The sequence below is a fragment of the Acinonyx jubatus genome, chromosome B2 (assembly GCF_027475565.1).
Source record: "Acinonyx jubatus isolate Ajub_Pintada_27869175 chromosome B2, VMU_Ajub_asm_v1.0, whole genome shotgun sequence".
In the NCBI taxonomy this organism is placed as follows: domain Eukaryota; kingdom Metazoa; phylum Chordata; class Mammalia; order Carnivora; family Felidae; genus Acinonyx; species Acinonyx jubatus.
This window is the reverse complement of record NC_069385.1, coordinates 62,871,220-62,891,854: the sequence shown is the minus strand read 5'-3', so window position 1 is coordinate 62,891,854 and position 20,635 is coordinate 62,871,220. Positions and strand designations below refer to the sequence as shown.

The window sequence follows — 20,635 nt, the reverse complement described above, 5'->3', positions numbered from 1 at the left end:
GATTAATTTATGGTAATAGAAATCGGAGCAATGACTGTCACTGAAAAGAATAATGAGAGAACTTTCTGAGGAAATTGTAATGTTCTATAATTTGATTGACTTTGAAGTTACATGGATATATACATTTGTCAACCAGGGCACATATAAAATAATATTCATCAAATAATTATTTGTAAAAGCAAAATCATCATTATAATTTATGACAAAAATTTAGAAATATGCTAAATATCTATCCACAGAGAATGATTATAAAATGCCTAAGGCAATTGTAATGTAGTGCAATACTATAGTGCAATAGTATACTTCAGTGAAAACTTGAAGAATTGCGGATATACAGAACAATATGAGTGACAAACACTGAAAAATACCGTGTTGCAGAAAAATACATGTGGTATTATTCCTGTTAAGCAATGTTTGAATCCATTTCAAATTAAGCAATGTATCTTACCCATAAGTAGAAACATCATAAAGCTATGAGAAGAGCCATAAAATTAATAAATCCAAAATTTGGGAAAGTGGATGCCTTTGAGTTGGAAGACAAGGGTTAGTTATGCATGTAAAGGAATACAGGGAGTTTCAAATGTTTTTGGAAAGAAAGGTTCATTTTTTTAGCCTGGTTGTGCATTCTTTTATATATGTGAAATATTTAATAATTTATAAATTGGGGTGAAGAATCACTAGAAAAAGATTGTTTTATATCTGAATTTTATCCATACCCAGGAATACAATTCCATTGTGATTGAAATTGTTACAAAATATAAGCAGCAAGAGAAATCTACCCAAAACCTGATAAGAGGAGCATAAACTAGAGAATTATGAATCAACTCTTTTATTAGCCTTGAGTTAATATGGTAAAAATGTCAATTCTTTAAATATTGATTATTAAGTTTAATGAAATAGCATTTGGAATCCAAACAGAACTATTATGGGAATTAGATAAAATGATTTAAACTGTATATGGGAGAGTAAATAAATAGGAGTCTATATAGATAGGATAAGTAATCAATAAATTGGACTGCTATAATATAGCATGTACAAAATAAATTCCAAATGGTTTGAAAAAGAATCTCCACATATAGTTTAGATTACATATTCAACCTGGGTTTCTATGAGAAGCCTTCTTAAACAAAAATGGAAATCCGGTTGCCAGAAAAGAATAAATAGGCATGTTTGATAATGTAAAAATAGAAATTTTGTATTGCAAAAGATCATATTTTCCTAAAACTTGAGAGGCAATACAAAAGTAAAATAATTGAGGTTCTCTTATATTGTTTCTAACCCTGCTTTGTAGGATATTGTATATTGAGTGAATTATTTAATTACTATAATTAGATGACTGCTTTACACTCAAATGAAATCATCAGTCAATAAGTATGTTTCAAGGCACCTATTATGTTCCAGCCCTATTATAGGTGTGGGGGACACAGCAGTGAATAGAGCCAAAGAAGAAACACCTGCCCTTGTGGAGCTTACACTCTAAATAAGTGAAATATATAATAAACAAAATAATATGTAAATTGTATTTCAAAGAAAATAATATTTAGGTATGTAGTATGTGAGATAATGATACAAGCAGTGGAGAAAAGCCAGAGTAGTGATATAGGGAGTATGTCTGTGTGTGTGTGTGTATGTACAATTTTATTTTTTTTAATTTTTTTATAATGTTTATTTACTTTTGAGAGAGAGAGCACAAGCAGGGGAGGGGCAGAGAGAGAAGGAGACACAGAATCTGAAGCAGGCTCTGGGCTCTGAGCTGTTAGCACAGAGACAGCGTGGGGCTCGAACTCATGAGCGGTGAGATCTTGACCTGAGCCAAAGTCAGACGCCTAACTGACTGAGCCACCCAGGCTCCCCTGCATATGTACAATTTTAGACAAAGTTATTCAGGGAATTGCTCATTGAGTAGGTGACAGGTGACTAAAGACCTGAAGGAAAGAAAACAAGTCATGTGACTATTCAAGCTAAAACTATTAGAGGCAAATGAAAGAGCAGTTCAAAGGCGTGAGTTGGGAACATGCTACGTTTTTTGGAGGAGCAACAGAAAGCCCAATGTGGTTATAACATAATGAGCTGGGTTGGGGGCAGTGGAAAGGAAGGGACGGGTGACAACAGCAAAGAGGTAACAATGGACCAAATCAAGACTTTCCACAGTAATAGCAGAAAAGGCAGAATATATAGTCAAAAGCAGATTGCCAGGATTAAGAAAATTCAATAAGCTTGTGGAAATTCTCTTGAATAAGTTTCTGTTTTCTCAGTGAAATAGAAAGCAGGGTGGTTGCTGACAGCGAACATGAGGGAGGAACAACTGGAGAATTTTAGGAGGAGGCGATCTGAGTAAATCATCATTGTAGGTGATGGAGAGAGTGAATGGAACTATAGTACCATTGAGCACCCAGAACACAGTTGAGGTTTGTGATTATAAATGTAATGTGAGTTCAGGAAGCATTCTGTGTGTGTGTTTCTCCAGCCATACTCAGTACAAATGTACGTGCCGGAAGAGACGGAGTTGTATTTAACCAGTTTGGTTGTATTGCTATTTGTTACAATGAATTGAAAAGGAGTGAGGGAATTTGAAGTGTATGTGGGGGAGTAAATAGAACTAACTGAGGAAGGTAAGCTGTGTAAACAGGTGAGTGGGGACACAAGGATGAAGACCATAAAAATCTAGTTGAGTCAATAGATTATTGACTTCCAGGTCCTCTGGAATCGAGGGTTGTTAAAAATGGGGTTTAAGAGAATGAGCTGAAAACATTAGATGTTATATATCAGTCATAGGTTGACAATATTGGCATGTAGTTATAGAAGAAAACACCTGCATTTCTCACAAAGTTTAAAGATAAATAATATCTATTAGATTCATGAAAATTCCAATTCAGTAATTTGTTTTGGACACAGGATTGAAGAGGCACTTTGTACAATATTTAGTAGTCTACTTGATAACAAGCTTCTCAAAAAAAAAAAAAAACCTGGCTAAATGTATTATTAAATCCATAGTTCTGTTTTTCATCATTTTTTTCAAAAGCATTTTGGAAGCCATTGATAATTTCTTGAGTGACATTATTTTATCACCTCTGAGTATAGGGATTTTTATATGTTTTAAAAAATACCCTTTTTGGTGGATGCTTTATATTTTAATGCTGGAATCAGCAGTATCCCAATGTGACACCCGACAAAACATCGACTTTTAAATGAATCATTGTTTTCTTTTGGAACTAGAATTAGAATAGCTGATTCATCCACAATCTATTATGTGTACATTATTGTTGCTATTGTGATAATAGAGAATTTTATTTATTTTTATGCCAGATTATATTGTGAGTACACTTTTAGTCAGCTTGGGTTTAGCAATCCTGTTATATTTGTCCTTAGAATGTCTTTCACATGTTCGAGGTTTGTACTTGAAAAGTTTATAAATGAATAAATAAATAAATAAATAAATAAATAAACGTATTATTTTTAGAGAATAAACTTATTCAATTGTGAAAAAATACCCCTTTCAAGCTTTAATACCCATTTGTTCAAATACATATAATTTACATGTTTGTGTCTGTTTATTTATTTGTGCATGTGTATGTGGGGCTTTATGACTGACAGTCCTTTTTAACACTGATTCTTAAATTTCATATACTGAAGCATCTTTAAAAATATGTGTTCCCATGGGGTGCTTTCAAGCTTTAATACCCATTTGTTCAAATACATATAATTTACATGTTTGTGTCTGTTTATTTATTTGTGCATGTGTATGTGGGGCTTTATGACTGACAGTCCTTTTTAACACTGATTCTTAAATTTCATATACTGAAGCATCTTTAAAAATATGTGTTCCCATGGGGTGCCTGGGTGGCTCAGTCAGTTGGGTGTCTGACTTCGGCTCAGGTCATGATCTTGAAGCCGTGAGTTCAAGTCCCACGTCAGGCTCTGTGCGGACAGCTCGGAGCCTGGAGCCTGCCTCAGATCCTGTCTCCCTCTCTCTCTGCCCCTCCTCCACTTGCACTCTGTCTCTCTCTCAAAAATAAAGTAAAAACATAAAAAAATTGATAAAAAATATGTGTTCCCATAAAATAACATTTCCCACCTACTCTCATCTACTTATGGTGGTCATTTTTTCTACAATGTTCACTTTCCATTCTTCACATGTCTTTTGTAAGGTTCCAGTACTAGAACTTCAGTCCTAATCTACCATAACATTTATTTTTGGCTGTTGAAGACATGTAGGTCCTCTGTTTTAGGGAACTTGAATATGAAGTCACTTTGTTATGCTATAAATGTTTGTAGAAACATAGATTTCTGTAAACACAGTTAAAAGTATTTTTTCAATACAGTTTTAATTTGAATTAAATTCCTATTTCCTGTATACACATAACCTCTAAAAAATCCCTAGAATTTTAAAGTTTTCCAGGGAAGAGGGAACTTAGATCATTTTTTCTAATTCTTTTTTATTTTAATGTTTATTTTTGAGAGAGAGAGACATAGTGTGAGCAGGGGAGGGGCAGAGAGAGGGGGAGACACAGAATCTGAAACAGGCTCCAGGTTCTGAGCTGTCAGCACAGAGCCCAATACAGGGCTCGAACTCACAGACCCCGAAATCATGACCTGAGCCAAAGTTGGACGCTTAACCAACTGAGCCACCCAGGCGCCATGGAACTTTGATCAATTGTTTTAACATTTTGCATAATCTGTGCAAGATGATAATAAATGTTCTATTTGTTGTGTACTCTATTTTCTAATAAGACCATCACAAAATATATTAGAATGTTAAAAATTCTGGGAAGTTCTGTAGCAAAGAAATCTGACCAAATTCAATACAGCTTTTCTCAAACATGGTTGATATCAAAATTACTTCCCGTCTTTGTTTTTTGCTGAACACCTATTAACATCTCATTGAACAAATTGTTCTCAGAACAGTTTAAGAAATTCTGTTCTCTCCTTAGAGGAATAAACAGAGACATGGTATATTAATATGTTATTCTAAAGTATATGGCTATTTACTAGCAGAAAGTATCAGAACTAATTTGGACTCCCAATTAAGTGTCTCTTCCTGCCGTTTGTCTCCTGGTATTTTCTTATTCCCAGTGCTGTATTGAGCCATCTGTAACACTAATCCTGTCTTTGTTTAAAATGCTGATATTTTGTTTTTGATTTATTTGTACAAATTTTATTTTTAAATATTGATTAAAATATTATATATCTTGGTTACTGAGTTTTGTGTTGTCCCCTATATTTTGTGCATGAGTGCCCCATTCACCTAGCCCAGTTCTGGGTTGGATTATCCCAACAAAACTGTATGTGTCTCCTCCAGTCTTGGAATATCCAAATCATTCCATATTCCAGATTATTTTGAAGTATGATGAATTAGTTAGGTCTCCACATCAAAACCCAATCTTTGGTTACTCTCATTCTTCACATTTATAGAGAGAAACATCCTAGTGTTTTCTGCCCTTTTGTTCCTGGGAATAAGAATATTCCTCCGATTATTTTGCATATTAATTTATAAATACCATGTAGATTATTGCACTTTCTGAAAGTCTGAGATTTTAATTAACTGATAATTAACAACCCAGATCTTACATTAACCAGTTCCTATGTTCAAGGGAATAAACTTGGGGCTGAGATAACATCTACTAGCTCCACTTAATAAAAATTCATATTCACGAGCTCAGTGAACTCTAATACAGCATGTCCCAAAGTATGTTTCAGAGAAGGGGATGTTAATAGGTTCAGGGCAGGGGGGTGGAGGGATGTAATAATAAAATTAGTTGGATAGATAAAGATCTGAAGGAAACTAAAGAGAATCTTTATTTCAGGACTTCTCAGAGCCTTTAATATGCTGATGTTCTCCAGGAATATGAAAAAAAAAAAAGAACTCTTATACAATGCAGTGTTTCTTAAACATATCTGACTGTAGAATCTTTATATATTTATCTGAATGTATGAGAGCTTTTGCACAAAACATCTGTCATGGCACTATTGTTTCACAGATCATGTTTGGAAAGTATATCTCTAATAAGCTAGCTGAACCTGGATTGTGTTTTATAGAAAGTGTTTTTCAGATGATGTGTAATTCAATGTCCTATGGTACCACTTTGTTTTCCAATAGTGGTTCACTTACCCCAAAAACCAGCCAGGACTCTTCTTGTGCATGAGAGAAATACTGAAAATTAATTGTTTTAATGAGTGGAAATTTATAAGAATAGACTATTTTTTTCTGATCATGATATCCAACTTTCTCACAGCTGAATGTTTTTATAACTCTTCGGTAGCTGGTATCCACTTAATGAAAGAGTTCTCCCTAATCAGTCTCATATGGAAGAGCTGATATGTTTACCCCTCTTGTCTCAGGTATTTCTGACCTGTTTACTTCAAAAGAAATTTTGAAAATGTGGAAAATCTAAACTTCCTTCCTCGTTATACCTGTATTATTTTCTATATACAATGCACGCCTAGACCATCCCTGAGGTCTAGAAAAATTCTTATTTTGCTTCTTTTCCGTGCTCTCAGAGATGCTGACAGAAATAATTCCTTGCCCTCAGAGCCAGTTATTAATTGGAAAAAGATTAATAGTGATCTGCTGAAAATTTAATGTGAAGTTTAAACCTGGTATTCCTGAAAAGATGTTTGAGAATAATTTTATATTTTAGAGAAATTTTGGATAAGTTCTGATAATAGTATTTTCAGCTGCAGACAAAGATCCAGTACTGACCACAGTTTAAAACCATCGTCTCTAACTCCTTCTCCATTTCTTTTGTTTTAGGTGTGGACACTTTGATAGCCTGTCAAGGTATGGTAACGAAACATCGTCCTTTAATAATAGCACAACAACTACCCGTAGTACACATAAACTTACTCATATAAGTTAGTTCTCAGCTCTGAGCACCCCATCCATGGCGCATTCCCTGGCCACACACGTGGACCCTATTTGGATTCGAAAGGAATCCAAAGATTCGAAAGGAATTCGAAAGATGAGGATCTTTAGCAGCCTTACTTTCAGAGTTTGAGTTTTTCAAAGTGAAATAGGTAATTGTTGTTTATAAAATATTATGATGGTACGGAGTCTGTAGCAACTAAAAACATCCCAGTGTTTGCTGCAAGGCATGAGGAGACAGTGACACAGCTCATTTCCTCAGCCGAGCTCTCTTTGCCGCCTTGTACAACACTTATTTCAAAGCACGCCACAGCTTAGAACTGTCGTGATCCCCATTAATATAAAATCATTGACCCCTGCTCCCGCTGGTGCGACTAAATTACATTCTGCTGCTCAGCGGCAGCCGCGCATGGGGCCAGCGCTTTTAGTCATCGCCAGGTGCCTTGATGCAGGCGCAGCCCCTCCTACGCCCAGGGTTTGCCTTTAATGAGGATTAGGCACCTTCAAAGATCTAGGAGGACCCACTCCCAGGATGGAAGCCTTTCTAATGGCATCTGGGCTTATCGTAGGCAGTAATTTAGTATCTCGGAGGAGACTGAAGAGAGATTCATTTCTTGCCTCTAAGAAATTGCAAGAATGTGTGGTTTTGTGATTGGCTTTTTCCCCCCCTCCCTCTCCACCAGCACAAATTCAAGAGCATTATGCCTAACAATATCCTGGTTTTATAAAGCCTAGAAGGTGGATGTGGTAAAACAGTATCCCAAATTATGATATATCCCAGCTGAGGAAATTCCTCCTTTATACTATATTATATGATGTGCTGCTAATAGGACTAAACCCACTCACAGATGCCCCACGCTCATTTCATTTTTGTATTTCAGTGGTGGAATTTCCTTACTAAAGGATTGATAGCCGGGTCCAGAGTGTGGTCTGTCTTCTCATTGTGTGGTCTCCCTTTGCATCAGCTCCTCACCCTCTCAGGCCTGCCCTTCCACGTGGTTCCCTTGCCCTCTGAAAATGAGGGGATCAGGGGTCTGCACCTTCCTACAGTGGGTGTGGAATTTGCAGGAATGTTCTCTGTGCTGCTACAGCAATCACTCCTGCCTTGACTGTTAAGGGACAAAGCTGGAGAGCGCTAGGTATAATGAAATGTAGAAAGTAGTCATCGAACACAGCAAACATACTTAGATAATCAAAGTCCTCTCTTACAAAAATTGCAGAAAAATGAAAAAAAGTATTTAAGGATCAGTCACACACATGGTATTAAAATAAGTGTGATTATGTGAATGTATATACATATATTCACACAATTATTTGCAGTGTGTTTAGATTAGTTCTTTATATAGCAAACTGTTACTCGTAAAAAGCTCAGAAATAGTTTAGCATCAGAATAAAATCTGGTGTTCAAAGTATTATTTGTGGAAAAATCGGATGTTTTTGTCTGGCGAGGGAAGAAAGCTATGTATTAAAGTAAAGCTGGTGTTTAATCCAGGAGAATCTGAGCTCTGATGAATCAGTTGGTTTTCTCTCTGATTTATTTGTAGTGAGACAAAATCATGAAAGTTTCTCAATCTAGTAAATGTCAACATTTAAGTTTTAGTTTTTAAGTATATGCGGTAAGAAATGGTGCCTTAACTGAGTCAAAGTACACAGTGAAGCTAGTCAGCAGTATAAAATGATACAAAATTTAATCAGTACTGTGGTGGTCACACTGTATATGGAGACTTTGTCTGAATTTTCTACTCTGATTCCTATCAGAAGAAACAAATTAAGTTTTATGGCCATAGGGAGTATCTGCAGAGAGTTCTTACTAACTGCAGAGAGGTTAAATGGTCTACACTATTTAATTACAAAATTTATAAATACTATTTGTTGATAAAAATCCATTTTAAATAAAAATGCACAAAAGCAACAGTAATAAGGAAAAATGTGAAATTTCTGCCAGTTGAGTTTATCTATGGGATATATAAATACACGTAAGTAATATAAAGAAAAATAGGTATGTTCACTATACTTTGGAAAAGACATGGTTTGGGTTCCTGAAATTATTATTTTTTTCCCCTGAGGTTTAATTGTATTTCATGAGATTCGGTATCCGGATTAACAACTTGCTTCTGAAAGCTGAGACCCAAACAGAGGTCTTTCTTTCCAGAAGGGTGTCCTAACCCCAGTCACACGTCTGCTAATTTGGCCTCTCTCTCAATCTCAGAAGAACTTGCTGAACAGAAGTGAAACTATGCACGTGCTAATGGCTCACGCTCTGCAAACTCCCCTCTCTCCCCAAGAGTGTCTGGTGTGCAAAGCTGAGCTGGAACAAAGATACACTAATTATTCCCCATTAATGTGTCTGCTTGAATGGCCCTAAATACCAGAGTGATTAATTAGCGCGAGGCAGCCGGGCCAGGATGTCACACCCTTCCCTGCGTTTAAGTGTCGCCAAGGTTGTGCTCGAGTGTTGACAACAGCATATCTTTAATTTTCTCCAAGAAGAAAAGTTTCGTCAGTACAATTAATTTGAGCTTGGCTGGCGTGCAGGAATAAATGTAACATGTGGAATGATATTACTGCTGTCTAGGCAATTTTTTTTTTTTTTTTGCCTCCTTAGGGTACAGTAAAACTTTTTTGGCAACTTGGTTATTGAATAGTGTATTTCTATAATTGTTTCAATTTGGCTTAATTACTTTTGTGCACTTTGCAGCAAAAAACATGGATCATAAAATAGTAAGCGGTTATTATTCACAATAGCTGGGATGGATATAGATGAATGCGTAGATAAGAATTAGAAAAAGAATGGCATTAAATTTGGTATCCTTTCAACTATGCAATTTTCTCTCATGGATTGAAATGTACATCAGTGTTATCAAAAATAATTTGAGACCACTTAACCCCTAAAAGATATGAATCTATTCAAAAATATGTAACAGAAAAGTGCCTATTTGGCCTGATTTTTTAGGAGGCAGGTTTTGCTGAGATTTTAAGCTTTCCAAACAATATTTTGCCTCAATTAGACTCTCAACTACTAACATATATAAATCAGTTGTAAAGAATAATAGCATAATAAGTGATTTTTAACACTTTCATTATATTCCTTTCTTTTTTGTAATTTTGTCAAAGTGATTTCTTAAGGAAAAAAATTAACTCTATTTTAAAATAATTATATACTGTTTAGAGAAATAGAATGAATCAAATAAAGTAGCTGCGACTCATACTATTTTCCCTCTGTTTTTAAGATTGAGCTACAAACATAATTCTGGAACAGAAACAAAATACTGTATAATTGGGAAGTAGTGTGTTTCATTTGCTGCCTTATATTTCTTTGCTGTTGCTGAAATTTTAAATTAATTCATTTTGCTATGGGCATGCTGTCTCGTTTTGTTTTGTTTTCAAACAGTGGAAAGAGAAAAAAATCAGAGTGCCATGCAACCGGCAGCATGGATGTTCTTCTCTTTTCTTTCACAGTCTTCCTCAAGCTCTATACAGGCCCAAAAGGCTATTCAGCAGCAGGGGTGAGAGCACTGAGGGAGAGAAGGGGTCACCTCTCCCATCTCTCCATGTATCTCATTGTTCTTCCCTTGTCAGTGTATTTCCCACACACCATCTCCAGCCACTCTGCGCCTCATCCCGGCTGCTGCTTCCATGACCCCCACAGCATTATTCTCTCCCCCTCCGCTCCCCACATCTAAGCCTTTGTTTTCTTTTTTAATTTTTCCCAGACTGTTGTTGCTTTAAGACCATCACTGCGATATAGGGTTGTAGAAAATATTTGTTGGAACAACTAAGCAGAAAACAAAAGTTTCTCAGTGCGGTGATCCCCAGCTCCTACTGCATCTAATTCTTGCCTTCCTTCCATTCTTTTACCTCCAATTCTTCCACAGGTTTACACAGTGTTTATTCACTTCTCGTGGAAGCAGCGTGTGTAGTGAAAAAAGCGCAGTCTGTAGGCTGGAATCTCAGTTTTACTACTCATTAATTGTGCAATTTAAAGCAAAAAAAAAATCACTTAACCTTTTGAGCCTCATTTGCAAACTAGGATTATTAATATTTGCTCCATGGAGATGTAAATGAAATAAGAAATCTGATTCCTCATCCACTTTGTTCAGCAGTCTGTTACTCTAGGTAAAGCAAAGGTAACTATTTTTCTTGGTGTTTCAGAGTTTATTAAATATTTGCCATACTTGCCACATCGATGGCAGGGCATAAAATTATTGGCAATACTTACATTCAGTTGAAATGGTAGAAGTTCCATTCGTGAGTTTTGTTACTATTCTTCTTCTGCCTCAAGTGCAGATAAACCCAGAGACAGTGAAATGGTTTTGGGCCTCTTTATATCAAAAGGCAAAAGTGCTTTCACTGAAATTTTTCACTTTAACTTTGAGACATGTGTGCATCTTTGAAGAGAGTAGAACCCCTAAAAAGCTGTGATAGTTCAAGCTAAATACCATCAATTTCTTCCCTCTCTGTATGTGTACACTGCTTCTCACAACAAAAGATGGAATTTAGTTCCCCTCTTCTTGCCTGGGCTTAGTGACTTGTCTTTTTCTATAGAATGGTACAAAGAGAGATCCTGGGATTTTCAAAGTAGGTCATAAGAAGCTTTGCAGTTTCCCCTGCATTGCTTGGTATACTGCACTTATGATGCTTCCTCTCAGAACCTATAAGAGGCTACATGAGAGAGCTACATGGAAAGGCCACATGTGGATGCCCTGGTCAACAGCTCTAGCTGAGCTCACAAGTGACATCCAGCATGAACTGACCACCATGTTGGATGTTTAGCCCAATCAGACCTTCATATTACACCAGCGCCAGCCACCATTTGTTTACAAACCCATGAGAAAGCCCAATTGAAAAGTTACCCAGATTTTTCTGTGTTCAATTCATTTACAAAAATATGAGAAATGAAACTAAAGTGTTGCTTCAAGGCACTAAGACCGGGAATGATTTGCCATATAGACAGACTAACTACAACAGGAAAACTACATCTGAGCATAATTTAAACATAATTTAAACATTTAAGCATAAACATGTACATCATAGTGGCAAATCAAGATCATATTCACAGCTAGAACTTGAATAATTGAAGGAGAAATTGTATTTATGTGTATCACTTGGCTTTGTTCATTCATCCATCCATCACAGGGCTACCATGAGCCAGAATTTTTGTTTCCTATATACACTGTAGAATGTTTAAAAACAAAAGGTTCAGTCCCCTGATGCATATTGATTTAGAAATGTGCATCACAAAAATAATTTTTATAAATAAAGGAGCAGGTTAAAAATGTGTGTCTTTAAAAAGCCATTATAAATCATTTTAAGATGTTGTATGGAAACCAATTTGACAATAAATTTCATATTAAAAAATATAAAAATAAATAAATAAATAAAATCATTTTAAGAAATGAGGTAAGATACCAGATTTTGTGCTGTAACTGATTTATCCTTAACTCTAAATTACATTGATTCCTAAGGGCAAAAATTACCTGAACAGAGGTTATAATTTTATCAGTGTTTGTAAATATAGAATGTGAGAAGAAGAATGGAAGACTCTAACTGTTAAGACAATTACACTTATTTCCCCCACAATTCTTTGATAGGATCGTCCTAATGGTAGTGGCGTTAACTCTCGCTCTTTTAGAAAGATCAGTGCCAGTACCATCTTACATGCTGTGGACAACGTTGGTCACAAAAATCACATCTTTTGGGAGAGCAGTAGATAAAAACAATTTAATTTATGGACTTGACTTTTCCAGAAAATACACATTTTTTTCTTTTGCTTCTTGCCTTTGGCCTTCTTTGACAGTTCCATCTGCTTTTCTTTATCACCTTTGTGGGCTTGCTCCCTGATGGACCTTAAGTTGCAAGGCTCAAAGAGCAGAAACAGTTTATCAAAACAGCTTGTGTATCTTATAAAGTAGAAGTGACGCAGGGTGGCATGGTTAATATTTGGACATCAAGCAGCTTGTAATATCTAAGGCAATGATATACCTCCCTTCCTCTTGCTTCACTTTAATGAGCACTTGGCTACTTACAGCCCAGGAAAAGAAGAGAGATAGAAGGTGATTTTGCTTTGTAAAAATAAATGAATGGATTTTAAAAGCCTATGCTGCAAGCAACAATGAGCAGGGGAGATGATAATTGTGCTAAACATAACCAGCCAGATCTCTTGAACACTAGGTTACATTCAGGAATTCCTTCCTTATTCTCTCCCAAGTGTCAACACTGTTACGATGCCAAGGAGAGCAGAACTCAAGTAATGGAAAATTTTTCCTCTTTCAACAGAAGACAGTTTCGGGAAGCATTTCTTTTTTTCTGCCCATCGAGAAGCTTTCTGAAACAGTGTTTTAACATCTACCATCATACTGAAACTAGTATTTGTGAACCTTACTTCACTTGTAATACCTAAATGCGAAGCTTTAGAGGTACCTGGGTGGCTCGGTCATTTAACTGTCAGACTCTTGATTTTGGCTCAGGTCATAATCTCACAGTTCATGGGATCAAGCCATGCATCAGGCTCATGCTGTCAGTGCGGAGCCTACTTAAGGTTCTCTCCATCCCTCTCTCTCTGCCCCTCCCCTGCTCATGTTCTCACTCTCTCAAAGAATAAAGAAATAAACATTTAAAAAATAAATAAATACAAAGTTTTAGCTTTAGCATCAGAAACTCTCAAATATTAGTCCAAGGTATGATGCCAGGAAGTTACCCTGAAATCACCTGGAGAGTGTGTTAAAAATCCAGACCTGTAGACCCCACGTTGCAGGAATGGGGCCTGCGAGTTTGCTCTTGTTGTCATCTACAGCAGGCCCAAGACTTGTTCTACTGAATTATAGTCCCTAAGATGTTCTATGAAAGGAACATTCTGTCTTAGAGATTCACGATCCATGCGATCACATCAAAGTCCTTAAAGATATTTAACCTGGCATAACCAAGTATTTCCAAACTTACTGGACCTTCAGAACATTTTTTAACAGAGTATTCCGTGGAGCACACTTTGAGAAAAGGGAGTTTAGAGGAGTGCTGAGATGGCCCTTCCATAATAGAAATTAAGCTAAACAAAACTTCCTTTGTTTTTGCAAATTTTTTTCTCATATACTCTTGTAATATTTCCTGTAAGCTCAATATTTGTTCTCTCTTTCTAATTGCTCAGTATCTGTTGTCAACCTATATGTGTGTTCTAATAGTATTTAAAAATTAGAAATTACCTTAAAATTATGTGTGCCTGAGATGCCCAGCTTTTTCCATGGAACATATGTATTATTCATTACTTCAAAGGTATAGTTCTAAGAATTTATAAAAGTCTAATAAAAACATTCTGCTATAGAGTAAATGGTCACTGGAACAACTTTCCATATCCTGGTTTGTATTATAATTAGTTATGGTCATGAATTTTCTTTCACCGGACTCCAAACTACTCGAGGGAAATGACGATATCATGCTCTCGTTGCCATGTTCAAAAACCTTTGTTGAATTGTGTTCATTTCTGAAACCAGGTTTCTCCTGATTTGTGATAGCAACATACAGGTGCTGTCCAATGTTCTGATTCACTAATTCACTGACTTTGTCATGTTTCTCTATCTTGTTTTGTTTTTTAAAGATAATTGACATTTCACCCTCAGTTTGTATTTTTGAAGCATCAATAACCAACATTAGCTCATCATCCAGTTCTGCACCAAAATCCAATTTGTCATATTTTTTATAAGCTCCTTGAGGACAGGACTTATATATCTTTTTCGTAACCCTGCAGTGCTCTTTTGTATGGAAGCATTCAAGAAGTAGTTGTGGAGTGGATATAAATAACGAAAAGGAAAATATGCTGAGCAACCTGTGACCATTATGACTTCCTCAATACAGTGTTTTTCTAAAAATCAAAATCCCAGACTTGATGTTTATGGCAATGTATGTGCGAACCTGGGGCTGCTTTATGCACTAAATGGATTTCCCCTGTTTGTTTTTTCTGTCCCCTTGCTCTTATTCCTGCTCATACCCAAAACTCTGAATATTCAGTTTATGCAGTTAAAAGTTAAATTTCAAAGGTAATGAATTTCAAAGTGGGTGTTTTATTAAGTGCAGCAATAAACAAGTGAGAGTCACATTACACTGTGACAAAAGTTCTTCAGCTTCTATGGGCCCTTGTGTTCCCAGATGAAGAGCCAAATGGAAATGTTTAATAAAACATGTGTGAGACTGCACAATAGAACAGTCCTTACATTTTACATCAAGCTGCATCAGGGTCACGGGAGGTGTTTTATTAGCACAGTCAACAATAATATCGTGATTTTTATTAGGAGGAAAAGATAGTGAGAGACTACTAATTATTTTTCAGCCTGAGGGGCATTTTTTCTTGAAATGACTGTTAATTTGATCATTGTCGTGCAGTTCACAGATTTACATGAACTTATTTCACTGTGACACATGGTTAAGAACCAGACTAAGATTGTTGCTTTATTAATGGTTTTCAGTAAATGTATTCAAAAGTGCTAACTGTGTGGGTGTATGGATGATATTGATAGCACTTGGAAGGTTGAATCCTTTTGGAAGTAGCTAGCCTGAAGCCCTTTTCACATGATATTTTCTTTGTTCATGCAGTGAGATGTTAAGCCTACAAAAATGAAATAAAATCCCAGGGAAATAAGAATGGTGTTGTCTCAGATATTACCAAAGTGGCTTTTTTGCAAATGTTTCCTTTCTTGTTTTCCCCTTCCCGCGAATAGGGCAAGCTTTAAAGATATGAAAAAGCCAGTGATTTCTCAAAACCCTTGCTTTGGCATAATCAACAAAATACTGCACCATGTTTTTGTTGTTAAATGTTACAGAATAGACATAATCCACTAACACTTGAACTAAGAATTCTTGCAGAGTATACTTCTAAAGCTAATTTATTATGATTTTCTTTTTGATCTGTGTGCATTATGCTAAACTGAAAACAAGAATCTTAAGCTAGTAGTGACCAGGTTCATTTTTCTTTTCTCTTTTTTTTTTTTTACAAACATCATTAATGTGGTAAAAAGTTTTATAAAAATCTTCTCCTGCCCTGATACCGAAAGAGATTCCACATAAGACATATTTTTAATGATGGAAGTAGTCTTCAAAAAGGGCAAAAGTTTAATATGTATAGAAGGAGAGAACCTGTGATTCATTCTGCAGAGTTTTCTATTTAATTTAAAATTGACTTGTTCTAAATAATTTAATGCATTTGGAAAAAAATCCTGAATTGGACTCAGAAAATTGGCAGTTTTCTTGACATAAGAATCTTATTAATTTGAGAAAAAAATCCATTCCTTAAGGTAACAAATTTTTAAAGTGATATTACAAATATAAAAGTGACTCGTAAATTATAAAGCAAATCAAGATTTTAAGTTATTGTCATTATTAAATGAACAGTTAATATGTTGGCCACAAAAACCACTCTCACTGTCTTTACACTATGTATTGTTAAATATTCAAAAATTATAGAAAATTTGACAGATATAATCCACACAACAGAGTGATCCTATAAGAGATATAATGAGTAGATACCAATTAAAAAATTAATGTTTATTCCATGACAGATGAATATAATTCATATTTTAAGGACATCCTCATTATGAAAACTGCTTGATATAGCAGCTCTTAACTCTTACAAATGGGAAATGAATATGATAAAAAGTGGACTGAAACTTGAATTTAATTTTGCGACAAGTGAAGGAAAAATATAGCATACTATTCAAATATCGCCATTGGTCAAAAATAATTAAAAAGTATTATGAGGAAATAATCTCAATTATATTTTCATCTTTGTTTAAAGGGGAATTTTTTTGCCCCAAATGCAGTGTATATGTTTGAATTGATGAGCAAATTTTCCTTTGAATTTTTTTTTACCCTTTGGGGAAGTTACCTATACTAAAGACAATTTTCCATGTTTTTATCACCGATCATTAACGAGTCCTCTTTTAAAAGCATATTAAAGCGCCATTTTGTGACATGGAAAACTTCCAAGAATTCCAAAAGTCCAGGAATTCAGAAGCACAATTACAGACTTTCAGGGCCTGCAGAGACCTTGAAAATCATTGATTCCATTTGTCAGATTCTCAGCAGGATGTGGGAAATTTTGTTTCTTTATTTATCATACTTTCCCACAACTCCCTTTCAAAACTCTCATAGCTTCATATTGTAGCAATAGCCTGTGGTTAAGGAGCAATGATCTGTGTATACTTAAGTGATGTCAGTCTCCCGGAAAAGGGTGACTCCAAAATTCTGAGTCTTTCTGAGCCCCTATGTACAATAGTGGGCCACATCTGGCCATGGATAATTCCAGATATAATTGATACTCTTATCCAGAAAGAATTTTGATCGGGAATATCTTGAAATCACTTCAGTTATTTTTGAGAAATCTCACAATAAATTAGATGTGTATTAAGTTTAAGGGTCATTTAAAGGTCTCACCAAAGATGTTTCAATAAAGAAAAGTCTATTTGTGCACACCGATTAGGCTAACAAGCAGTCCTAATTATATGGTGTCTCTTGTGCTACATTAGTGTAAAAGAGGACTTTAACGTACCCATTGCTGATGCTGACAAATGCTTTGTTAGTCAGGGCCATTTGTCACCAAGAAGGCTGACTATTACAAAAAGAAAAAAAATATTGGCAAGTCTCTGAATCACACTATAAATTAAGAAAAAAATCAAAACCAGAACCAAACCCTTACTCTAAGATAAAAACCCATCACATTATAGTTTGCATTTCTTCTACAGTGTTTTGTAAATCTTTATCATGTAGTCCATATATACAATTTAGAAACAAGTTTGGGTGCTTTGAAAACTTACTTTGTCTTTTTATATACAGAGGAAAGAATTTAAAAGTTTATCTTAAGAATTAAAGAAGCTAATACTACCTAAAACGTATATAATTTTGATCCCCACTTTATTATAACAACCATTCATGACTAAAACCTACAAATATTATCACTCTTCTTCTAAAAGAACTTTCATTTCCTTATGACACTTGCCAGAACTAAGAGATGATACGCATCAAGTTGCAGGGTGATTTTATCTTAAATATGTAGTCGAACAACAAGAGATGGTTGATACTAATAAGAATAATAACAATAATTGACAAAGCTTTTGCTTTATACTAGGTCCAGTTCTCAGTAATTTACATGCATTGTTATATTGCATTATACATACAGTATAATGAAGACTAGGAAGATGTTTCTTAAAATATGAAAACTTAATTGCATTCAATGTGATGATGGTTAATATTTTGACTGGCACATTTTTTCTTAGGAACACATGCAAACTTAGGCAACATATATTCAGGAAGGTTCTGCTGAAGATTCAGTTGGCCATTAATGCTGTCTTCCTCTTCAAGTATTTCCTGCACTTGGATAAGAAGCAGTGAGACAGCTTATATAAATTGCTAGAGGAGGAAAGCTGACAGGCAATGAAGACAGGAACATGAGTCTCAACTCTGCTCCAGAATAGTAGATAGAAAAGAGAAATGCTGGAGGGGATACAATAGCAAAAAGCCAGAAAAAAGCCAGAGTCTTTTTGGTGAAACCATCAGAGCACCAGGCACTACAATAAACTGTATCCTGGGAGCATGTTCTTCCATCGCTATACCTATATTGGAATATAGATTAAGAAGTACATGATAGCACATTATTTCAGCTATGCTGAGAGTCAGTCTCTCCGCATTTCTTTAAGTTACATCTCTGTAAGGCTCTATCAGTGGTTGGTGGCCATATGCCTGCTCCTATGTATGGAAAGCAACAACTACGAAAGGTAGACTCATTCAAATGTGTTATAGCAGCAATGCAATATGAGCAGCATTGCCCTAGGTATGAAATATGTTGTGAAATGGTAACTGACTTTTATCAGTCTGGAATAAATGAAGGGCATACTTCCATCATTTTATATAATGGCCCAAAATCTGGCAAGTTCCTATTATGTTAAAACTATACAAATAACAGCTTGAGTTTCTTTTAAAAACTGATGTAGAGGGGCGGCTCAGTCGGTTAAGTGTGTCTGACTTCGGCTCAGGTCACGATCTCACTGCTTGTGAGTTCGAGCCCTGTCTTTGGGCTCAGTGCTAACAGCTCACAGCTGGGAGCCTGGAGCCTGCTTCAGGTTCTGTCTTCATCTCTCTGCTCGTCTGCAACTCAAGCTGTGTCTCTCTCTCAAAGATCAAATAAATATAAAAAAATAAAATAAAATAAGGAGGGGTGCCTGGCTGGCTCAGTTGGTTAAGCATTCAACTTCATTTCAGGTCATGATCTCATGGTTTGTGAGTTAGAGCCCTGCATCAGGCTGTATGCTGACAGCTCAGAGCCTGGAGCCTGCTTCGGATTCTATGTCTCCCTCTGTCTCTCTCTGCCACTCCCCTGCTTGTGCTCTGTCTCTCTCAACAATAAACATTAAAAACACTTTTTTAAATAAAATAAGGTGCGCATGGGTGGCTCAGTCGGTTAAGCTTTCAACTTCCATTCAGATAATGAACTTGCAGGTCATGAGTTTGAGCTACATGTTGGGCTGTGTGCTGACAGCTCAGAGCCTGGAACCTGCTTTGGATTCTGTGTCTCCCTCTCCCTCTGTTCCTCCCCTGCTCTCTCTCTCTCTCCCTCTCTCTCTCTCTCTCTCTCAAAAATAAATAGATTTAAAAAATTAAAAATAAATAAAAACTGATGTAGGTTCTAGGTACCATTCACATCTTTATAAATATCTTGGCAAAACATTAAAAACTTGTGTGGGACTCAGGGCTATTTTTCGCAGGTTTTCTAGCATTCATAGCTTCTATTCAATAAAATGCCAAATGTGCCTCAATTAGCATGACAACCAAAAATTGCCTCCATAACTTTCCATTATCAGTCTTGGTTTGACAATGAGACTTCTGACCTTTACAACCTAAGTACTCTGGTCTGTTTGAAAGGATGACCACTGGTTCTCTTCACAAAAACAGGAATTTTCTCTTCCATATGCATTAAGATAGTTTCCTTTAGTGGTCTTATTTGCCTTTCATCCAACTTTGCCCAAAAAGTTGATAGCTTTTTAATGTAAAAGCTCAGAAACAGAGTTTATGATAAATTCACTGGCTGGTACGGTATTTGGTCTTAAACAAATATAATCATCGCAAGGCTCTCTTCCTACACACATCCACTTACCACTTACTTTCTGCTGCATAAAGAATTATTTTTTACAAATAAATTGATGACAAAGCAAAGAAGGCAACTTTAGTTGAAACACTCCATGAAAAGTCTATTTTCAAATGTCTCTAGGAAGGCTAAATCCAAGACTGTCACACAATTTCCTCTGAGCATTAAGATGCTCTGTGATACACATTTCTTCCTCTGTTTGGTTTGCTAGTTTTTTCTGAGGACTTGTCATTACAACCTCAGTGGAAACTTCTAGTATCAGCTTAGTAGGGCTTCCTTATTCCTGGATATCTCATCAGTCAATATCTTGAATGGTCCTTGAGTAAGTATTCCTATTAAATTCCTTGAAATAATCCTATCTTCTGGAAGTTTCTACTCTAATACGTTTCTATTAGAAGCATTCTATGAAATTTTGTTCATTTAACAAACACTTATTAAATGGGCTAGATGAGCCTTGAACTCAGGTAGGCACTTCTTAAATCCTTTTCTTGATGGACCAAATAATAAAATATAATTTCAAGTTGATTATTACAATAGCATTACTAAAAAATGATACTTTAATTCATAGCTATTATAATATTTATTTCTGTTCATCTTATAATAGGAATGATAAAATATATGATAATATAATAGAGAGGGCAGGCAGAGTGGAT

At 35.7% G+C, this 20,635-nt stretch overlaps 1 long non-coding RNA gene across 3 annotated transcripts in view; it reads left to right on the top strand.

Moving 5' to 3' along the window:
• Nucleotides 1-20,635, top strand: part of LOC113598756 (uncharacterized) — a 943,191-nt gene that overhangs the window by 800,523 nt on the left and 122,033 nt on the right. For all 3 annotated transcript variants that reach the window (XR_003419461.2, XR_008298453.1, XR_008298454.1), the window contains one exon: nt 6,752-6,778. This is a non-coding gene — a long non-coding RNA (uncharacterized LOC113598756). The remainder of the gene's footprint in view (nt 1-6,751; nt 6,779-20,635) is intronic.